Here is a 10205-nt window from a genome sequence, read left to right as displayed (position 1 = left end):
TTCAGAAAAATTTAATTTTAAATTAAGGCATAATTTTTTGAACATTTCAATCTTTCTTGACGCCTAGATTAGAGTCTAATTTAGGTTTTCTGTAGTCATTGACGCCTATTCGAGAGTACAGTTTTTGACTCCCATGTGCGAAGCACAAAATGGGAGTCTTTGCAGTTAGTGTGTGTGTGTGTGTGTGTGTATGTGTGTGTGTGTATGTGTGTTCGACTGTTCCACTGCTATCTCAAGAACCATACATTGGTTTTTAATGAAACTTGGTGCATAGATGCTCTGGGCCAATGCGCAGATTTGATTAGGTTTTGGTAAAAATCCATGCTCGTTAATTACCTAATTTGCATGATAATTAGCTAATTTTTAGCTATTCTATGACTGTTCCACTGATATCTAAAGAACCACTCATTGGATTTTGATGAAACTTGGTACATAGATGCTCTGAACATATGCGCAGATTTGATTAGTTTTTAGTAATAATCCGTGGATACTAATTACCTAATTTGCATAATGATTAGTCAATTTACGGTTTTCCCACTGATATCTCAAGTACTAATCATCACAATTCAATGAAACTTGGTACATAGATGTCATATGACACTGCACAGACCTGGTAGTTTTTATGGTAATATCAGTACATATTAATTACCTAATTTGCATAATTAATTAATTTTCAGCATTTGATATAAGTACTAATCATCACATTTCAATGAAACTTGGTACATAGATGTCATATGACACTGCTCAGACCTAATAGTTTTTATGGTGATATCAGTACATATTAATTACCTAATTTGCATAATTAATTAATTTTCAGCATTTGATATAAGTAGTGAGCATTACATTTCAATGAAACTTGGTACTTAGATACTCAAGGTCTATGCAGAGATTATTTTTTTTGGATAAATATTTGTGCATATTAATCACCTAATTTGCATAATTAGTTAATTTTCAGCTTTTCCACGGGTATCTCAAGTACTAATCATCGCATTTCAATGAAACTTGGTACATAGATCCTTTAGGACTATGCAGAGACCTGATTAGTTTTAGGATAAATAATTGTGCATATTAATCACATTAATTAATTTGCATAATTAACCAACTTTCACACTGATATCTCAGGTCCTAATCATCACATATCAATGAATGTTTGTACATGGATACTGTAGGACAATAGACAGACCTGGATAATTGTGGGTTAAAATCTGTACTTGTTAATTACCTAATTTGCATAATTAACCAATTTTAAGCTTTCACACTGATATCTATACTACTAATTATTCCATTTCAATCAAACTTAGTACAAAAATGCTCTAGGACAATGTACAAACCTAATTAGTTTGGGGTAAAAATCTGTTCATATTAATTCCATAATAAGCATAATAATTCATAATTTTTTGGTTCTAATCACGTTTCAATTAAACTTAGAAACATAGATTTTCTGTTACATTGTGCAGACCTCATTAGTTTTACACTCAAATCTGTTCATATTAATTTTCTGATTTGCATAATTAGTTTTCAGCTAAGTAATTTCGAATTATATTTAATGCGTCTCCAATACTCTCAGCACATGGGAGTTCTTTCTAAGCCTTCTTTGATTATTATGTGTACCATGAATGGGTAAAGTGCGTTTCGACAATGAGCTGTTATTATCGTCAAAAGTGTTCTTCTTAATGCTCAGCTCATCTTTCAAAAACAACTAATTTCTTGATTTAAAAAAAAATCATGTCGTTTTCCCATCAAAGCCAAACGATCGCACTACAACAACGGTAAATCTCTTCCGTGTGCGTTCACCATGAAGTTGCTGAATACATATTTAAATGAGCTATGGTAATTTAAACATGTTGGCTCCATCCAGCGTTTTGATTGGTTAATTAGCGACTTGACCTATCAGGTCAAAAAACAGTTTCAAGTCACTTGTGTTTGAACAAACATGGCAGATATTGTATCGGATCGAGTGTTTACATGTGACCGAAATCATTCTTTGTGGTGAAGCTAAGTTGAATTTTCACAACAATTCAACGAATTTATTTTTTGTACGTTATTGTAATCACTACTGAGTAATAATCATCAATTATAACACTTCGTAAAACAAATAAGTTATTCACTTGTGTGAAACGCAGCATGAGCTGCTGGAATGCGATACCGTACCGTGATCATTTGCTACTAAGAATGCATTCGTTTTTGTTTTATTTCTTTTAGAATATACTTTTCATTATCAAAAAAAAATAAATAAATACATATTACTTTAAATATACTGAGTATTTTTTTATTATCATGTGAACATTTTGATTGACTAATTTTCCCCGATGTCTAAATTAGAAAATGGAAGGTACAGTCACTCTGCCGGTAGTCGAACATGCCAGTAGTCTGACGCAATTGACTGTGTCAGACAACTGTCTCTCAGTTGTGAGTGCTAACGAATTAGAGTGACGTTTATTCAAGAGATTATAGTATACGTTAGGTACCGTAATCTACAAATGCGTACAAATCTATTTGTAGATATTATTTATTGTGCAGTATGTTATATAGTGTGAAATTTCATTTGTGTACAAGTTTGTCTGTGTGTAAAAATTCGAAAGTGCGCTTAGAATTGCAACAAAGTTGCAATCGAGTGTCGTACATCTCATCTCATTAGCATATCATTATCTCTTCTGGCCTTTGTTTTCTGAGAAAAATTTCCCACTGTTACCGAAGTGAATCTCTAATTAAAACCGCACCAAGACTTCACGCATCTGAATTCGCCCATTGAAAAAATGAATTTTAATTAAAGCCATGGCCTCAAATAGGAATTTTACAATACTTCATTTCAATAATAATATGAGGTTATTATGAGAATTCCTCTAAGTATGCACAAAGACAGTACAGCTGGAGTATCGACCGACGCGCAGCAATCATGGGATTGCCAAAATCAAAAAAAAGTTTAGAACAGAATCAACGAACTCCTTTGTGTGGAGTCCGGTCAAACCCTGGTGGCAGCCATGTTTGTTTTTTTATTAGAGGAAGCCATGTTTGTTTTTATTATTAGAGGAAGCTTACTACAACAGTAGTGTTCTTCTGCTTACTAACAGGCTCTGCTGGGTCAATGTGGTGATCAAATTTCTAAAAAAAATTACTAGTACATGAAGCTAGAAAAGTTTAATACTCTAATCATAATTCTTTATTTACTCTAATTTGTTTTCCTCAACAGAAATGTTACCAGTGTAGTAATTTAAGGATGTTCAAAGGAATTCAAATTTCATGAAATACTCCCTACTATTGCTGTTACCATATCATCTTAGATGTTTTCTGTCATTTTCCTACGCCTCTATTGTCATTGCTGTTGCATAGTTTTCTGATCATGTCAGAATGTGGTTTACATTTATTGCAGAAAACTTTTATAATTTATTCACCATTTTTGTTATTTTATTGTTCATTAGATATGGTATCACACTTGATAGTGATAGTACTTGGGGTAATTTCCAATGTCGCCCAGGAGGGACATTTATTGGTAAGTACCATAATATAAATCATCTACATAGTTTTGAAAAATAATAAATGAAATGTGTGCTGTGAAATGTTTTAGCAAAAAAAAATCACCTTATCGTCCCATTTTTGCATTTCATTGGTACATTTGGCAAGTTGAAGCACCATGAGCTGTAAAGGAAGTTTACTTGTACATCTTAAAAGTGTACCACATGTTTTTTATCACAAAGGCCCTCAACTACAAGTCTTCCACCATGATCTCATATTGTGGGGAAAAGGGATGAGACTACTTATTAAAAACTGAATGTTTACATTCCAGGCTCACAGAATGTATCTATGATCGTTTCTGGTTATGGACGTTCCTTGGCTTTACCTCAGTTGTTGAAAGTCAGTGCACAAAATAAGCTGTACATGTTTCAGACTCATGCTGGTGAGTACATCTACAACTTTATCGCTGCAAACACCTAATTCAAATTGTTCTTGATTTTACCAGAAACAGTTTTATATTTCTTAGTACTAGTGAAAACTATTTTTTAGTTTTACTTAATAACATATAATGTTAGGCCATTGTTTTTTAATTTTTTATTCCATGGTTACATTTCAATAAAATGTCTGGTTTATAGAAATCATCTCTGTTAATCCAAGTACTGGCAGCACTGAAGGTGGAACTCATTTGACAATTACTGGAAAACATTTTGATACTGATTCTACAGTTTTAGTAGGAGGTAGGTGAAGTCATACTGTTAAATAGACATCTGATTGGGTGGTACATTATATCTGTATAGCTTTTCCATGAAAGGCCCCTTCTCCCCTGGGAATATATAAAGAAGTTGATAAATGATGAGCATGTCAACTGCCATGAGGGAGTTTGATGAGTCTGACCATTGGATACATTCCTGTTCTCAGGTGTTCCTTGTATCATTGATGACATCACCACAACAACTACCATCACATGTGTGACTGGAGCCCAGGCTGCAGCACAGTCACCATATCCTGGAAATAGAGGACTACTCCGGGAGGTATGGACTGGCACCACTGTCAACATGTAAGATATACAATATTTAGTTGTTTTGAATTGAAAAACACTGTTTTCATTATAGGAGTGAACCAGACACTATTAACACTACAAATTGATTTGTTTTTTCTTTCCATCCCCAGTATTAGTGAGATTGCAACCCTGGATGAATCTTCACCTGGATATTTAGATGAGATTGTTGTTGATGGATCCAGTGAGTCTGGTTCTGATGCCGGTGACAATTATGTCTCCAGATTGAGTGGATATTTTGTGGCTCCTTATGACAGTGACTTTACATTCTTCATCGTAGCCGATAATGAGGCTCAACTCTACTTCAGTGAGACTGAGAATAGGAGTGACAAGGTACATGTATATGCCATTAGTGTCTTGTAAACCTATTTGTTCAATTAGAAGTACCATAAATACCATAAATAATTTAGGCATAATCTTTGGAACATTTCAATCTTTCTGGAGTTGTAATATAGGTTTTTTGTAGTCACTGATGCCTAGTTAAAAGTACAATGTTTATTGTGACTAATGTGAATGGGCAAATTTCCTTTAAAGACAATGAGCTGTTATCATGAAGAAAGTGTTAAAATCCTTCTTTAATGCTCAGTTTATCATTCACAAAACTATTAATTGTTTTTAACTGTAATTGTTCAACAGTCTTTGACATCTATTTTATAACCAAATTAAGGCCTTTAACTCTTTCTTTACGGTACCATTACTATTTAAAAGAAAAATGATTGTCAGTTACAAGAATCGTGCTTAATATTTCACAGTTGTCATGCTAAGTACTTTTGTGTAAACAATGTATTTTATTTCTTGTTTGTTTTACTCAATTGACAAACCAACTGCTGTTCTGTTGTTTCTAATTTATATTTCTTTTCACAGCAACTGATTGCCTCCTGTTCTTCACCTACATCAAATTGGTTTAGTTTTGATGAACAGAAATCTGAATTAATCTCTCTCACTGGTGGCACTAAGTATTATATTGAAGCATTACATAGAGAATACTCTGGTGAAGACTCTGTGAAGATAGGGGTCTTGATTGACGATACTCCATTTGTACATAGCCAGGTTGAATCTGCTGTGAATGAATTTCAGAAAATACAAATATCGTCTGTGACAAAACAAGAGATTCAGGTGAGTGTAGGGACATATTATTGTAATATTAAATATTAAATATTTCTTTTACTAAAAATATTTGCACCTTGCTAATTTTAGTGAGAAACATTTTTGATGTGGTCTTTACATTAAAATTTCTTTCTGGTGCTTTTCGAAGGCAAATCATGCGAGTTGTATAATGGGCCATTCCAGTTTATATCTGCACCCCCCTGTTGATGAGGTCGGATTTCCAGCACTGTATGATGGGGAAAATACCCCGGAATTCCAACTGTATATGGAGAAACAGAATCTGGAAATTAAGACGAGTATGGAAAAAAAAATTCTGGAAATCCAGGCAGTTAATAAAATATGGCCTAGTTTATCTCACCACATACCGGTTGATGAGGTTGGATTTCCAACACTGTATGACTAAAAAAATTTGGAATTCTAACTGTATTGGGCCAGTATGAAATAGTTATTACTGAAATTAGATAATGATGGTGGGACGAATGAGCTCATCAACACCGTGAATCAGGACTAGTTTGGATTTCCATTATCAGATATAAAATTTTGAACTTGGTAAATTAGCATATGATGAGAGTTATATTTGGAAATCCTACTCTGTTTGGTGTCACAAAGGAACTCATCAACACCATAAGTAGAACCTATAGTTTTGGATTTCCATTACTGTATGGTGAATGGTGATTTGGAAATAAAATTTTGTATGACTTATACACCCATGGAAATTATAACCTGTATGAAGTAAACACACAAACTCATCAACAGGGGGGGTGCATATATAAACTGGAATGGCCCAATGCCTGGGGATGTCAAAAAACACTTTCTTTACAGAAATTGTTCATAACTTTAATCCTTAACAATAATCAATGTACATAGAATGTACCACACAGTTTAAATTTAATATTGAGATAATCACTTTCATAGTTCCAATATTATTTTTATTCTTTCCCATTCCAGAGTGTCACACTCTTCACTGAAGACGTTTTTCAATTTGTGTATGATGGGATTGAGTCAGATCCTCTGTCAATATCATCTGAGGTTGCTGAGGTAAGTAAAAATGGTCAGCAGATGTATCCAAATTTTTTGTGTGTGTCTTTTGTGTATACTGGCCATATCACAACTCTTTAGTATGTATCCTTTCCCAGTTTTCTCAGTATATAGTTTTTTTAGTACATGAATTTCTAAACTCTGAATGAACACATATCAAAGGTAGACAGGGTATTAAATTTCACTTTTTGATGCTTGTGAAATTGAGTTGTTCAATTGTCTAATTTACTTTAATCTGTTTAATTCACTCATTTTCTTTCCCAGATCCAAGGTGCCCTACTGAAGATGTTCAGTGTACAGTGTCTAGAAACACAGACAGCCCCAACTTGGTTCCTAGATGATTTTGAAAATGATATTGGTTTATATGAAACTGGTGAGAGAGTTCAAGATGAAGAGCCATTTTGTGGGCAGACCTCTTTGAAGAATCCAACCAATATTTATGTAGCTCCTGGTGAAGATGGGTTTCCTGTTTCAGTGTATAACACTGTAAGTCAATAGTGCTTGCTTGGATTTCAGTGTTAACGCACTAGAAATGACACAAGAGACTGATATGCGAGAAAAAGTAGGGGGATCAAGAGCCTCAGCGTACAAGCGTCTTAGCCGTCTATTCCATGATATTGGTCGCCTTTGACCAACATCATGGCAAGGACGACGTAGTACTTGAGTGAGGGCGCCACCTAAGGGTACTCTGTGTGTAGGTGTCATTGAGGCCTGTGTCCCGCGGCGAGTTGTAACTTTTAACTCATCTCTGGGCAAGTGCGACGTGTTGCCCAGAGTATGGATTCCCTGTGTGACAATCCCCCCCTCTAGCTGTATTTATTGATAAATAATCAAAACATGAAATAAGCACAGAGGAAAAAACAAAATACAAAATGATGAAGCAGACTGTAATGATGGGAGGGTGGGAGGTAACTTGAACGATGCTCACTGTATGAAAGCAGGAACTAAATGATGCGATGAGAGTAGCCAAGACTAAGGGACGCCGTGGATGCACTAACGTGATTGGCTAAGATGGCAAAATGTAAACACATGATGGTTCATGGGATACTAACTAAAATAGCACAAACTGGGGAATGATCTATAAAGTAAATACGAGTTACATAATCAAGGGTGGAAGTGAGCTAGCTGACTGATAAAGGTCAATGGAGTGGGAGACAAAGAGTGCACATTTCGGTGCGTTAACATACAATTACAAATGTTTTGTAATAGTCACAAATAATAGAATTGGAGTACAAATAACTAGAGAACAGTGTGTGGAATACATGATAGTCTTGTGAAGTAGATTCAACTTCTGAATCTAGTCATTGTTACAATGATACTGCCATTCATACTTGATCTACACAAGTCTTATTTTTGCAAACAACTAAATGAGGACAATACCTAGTTTATTACAGAGTATTGCATACTAACCCCTTTGGTTAATGAAATTTTAATTTCATAAACAAATGGGATAATTGCCAATTATCATATAATACTGGTTAAATAAAATCGAAATAACAGTGGATAGCTCCCGTAGGGGGCGTCCTTCCCCTGTCATCTGATTTGCATACTTCCATTTTTAACCACGAGATTGATTCACGGTTGAAATTTGGGCTTGCCAAAATATCATTGTTTTTGCGGTGGAAATACATTGTTACCACCCATCATCACAGCCACCGAACTATTAGTGTGTCAGGAAGCTCTTGTGGACATCAAGAACTTCGTACTTAGTCACCTTGAGTAAAAAATTGTAGTTTTAGTAACGAAACTCAAAAGCCCGCCTTCAGTTTCAAGATGGCGGAAAATATGGATACCGGAGAGTTGAACACCGTTCATCCCAGCACTTCGGATTCAAACACTTTCGGATGAAAGTGTGAAGAGTGCCATATATTGATGCTCACTTACGATGATCACCGTATTTGCATTCCATGTGGCAGAAAATGTAATGGGCACATCAACTGCGGTGTTTGCTTCGCCTGGCCGATAGAAACTTGGAACTGGGATTCCCGCCTACGCAAGTCAACGGGAAAATCAGGAAAGAAGAAATCCAAAAAATGTCATTTGGAGGAGTCTTCGGTTTCATCGGTACCTACCAACGCTGAGGACGAACTATTGGCAGACGAACCCAACCAAAAACGTCCAAAGGAGACTGACAATGAGCAAAGTGTTATAGCTCATTTACAGAACAAGGTGGATCTACTGACCAGAAAAATTAAAGTTTTGGAAAACCCAGTAGACGAAGAGGTACCACCAAAAGCATGGAGTGTCAGCGCTCTCCAGGCGGAAAAGAAAAAGTCCTACACAACAGTGGTGCGAGAAAATGTTGAAGACGCACTGGCTGAGGCAGGCGTGATTTTTTCTACTGAAGATGCTACAAGCAACGCGGGGGAGGCCGGCTCGTCGAAAACCACAACAGCGAGTGGTACCGACAAGGAGGACCCCGAATTCAAAATCCGCTCTGATGCTATCACGAAAGGTGCGGTTATGGTCAAGAAAATCTTACCTCTACCGATTCCACCGATGACGGACGCCCCACGTTTCTCGATCGGTTTGTCTACACTGCCGAAAAAGGACACTTTTGCGACTTCAGCAATGCTACCATGGTCTCCCCGACTGACACAGGGCGCTGCTATAACACAACGCGTGATCGGAGGAGGCAAATGGGATCGTGACGTTACCGAGAAAACCGCTACAGCCACCAAGGACGACTTCTTGGGGACTAACCAGGACGATTAGAGCAGACGCTACCAAAAAGTTATACCGCCCGCTGATGAGTGGAAAACACCGGTCGGTACCGACGCCAGCCTGCACGAACGACCTCTCGGCGTACAACCACCAGAACTGTGGCCATGCGTCCGGGAAATGGTCGCCGAAGGAAGTATAACGAAACATCCACTCGGCAAACCACAAGTTTACATCCCGTATTGCCTGTCCCAGTCAACGATATGTAGATTGGAAAACAACGTTTGGGACACTTCTCTTGCATTAAGTCATGGAGAACTTTTCACTACTACTACACAAATTCAGTTAGCGAAATTCAAAACAGGCAACATCACCAAGGATGAACTGTTTAGCACATTAGAGCCGCTGTTGGTTGCGACTAACGTCGTCGACGCTGACATAATACAGAGTCATCTCCAGTTACGAGCGACTATTCAACACTCTCGCCGTGCAGCAGTTTGGTCCGCTATGCTAAAGACAGCCGCCAACGCTGAAATCAAGAACGAATTGGCGACGATCGATTTCAGAGGGACCAAATTATTCGACGGAAAACTCAGCGCTGTGAATTCTAAGTTGAATGAGAAAGCAGCGGCAAAAGTTAACCGTGTGATGATCGAAGGCGCCTTTAAAGCCAAGCAAGCCGCTAATAACAAGCAGAGCATCGCGACCAAGGCGAAGCCAGTTAACCAAGCTACTACGAGTCAGCCCAAGGGAAACGCAAAGGCAAACCCGAATCAGGCAAAAGGAAAAAGTGGAAACCAGCAGCGACAGAATAAACAATTCTCGAAACAGACTGGTAACACTAAAAAGTCTTCCTGACTATACGTCAGCAAATATGGTAATGTATCAA

Source organism: Saccoglossus kowalevskii, chromosome 10 (assembly GCF_978046115.1).
Source record: "Saccoglossus kowalevskii chromosome 10, keSacKowa6.1, whole genome shotgun sequence".
Lineage (NCBI taxonomy): Eukaryota > Metazoa > Hemichordata > Enteropneusta > Harrimaniidae > Saccoglossus > Saccoglossus kowalevskii.
This window is presented reverse-complemented; position numbering follows the sequence as displayed.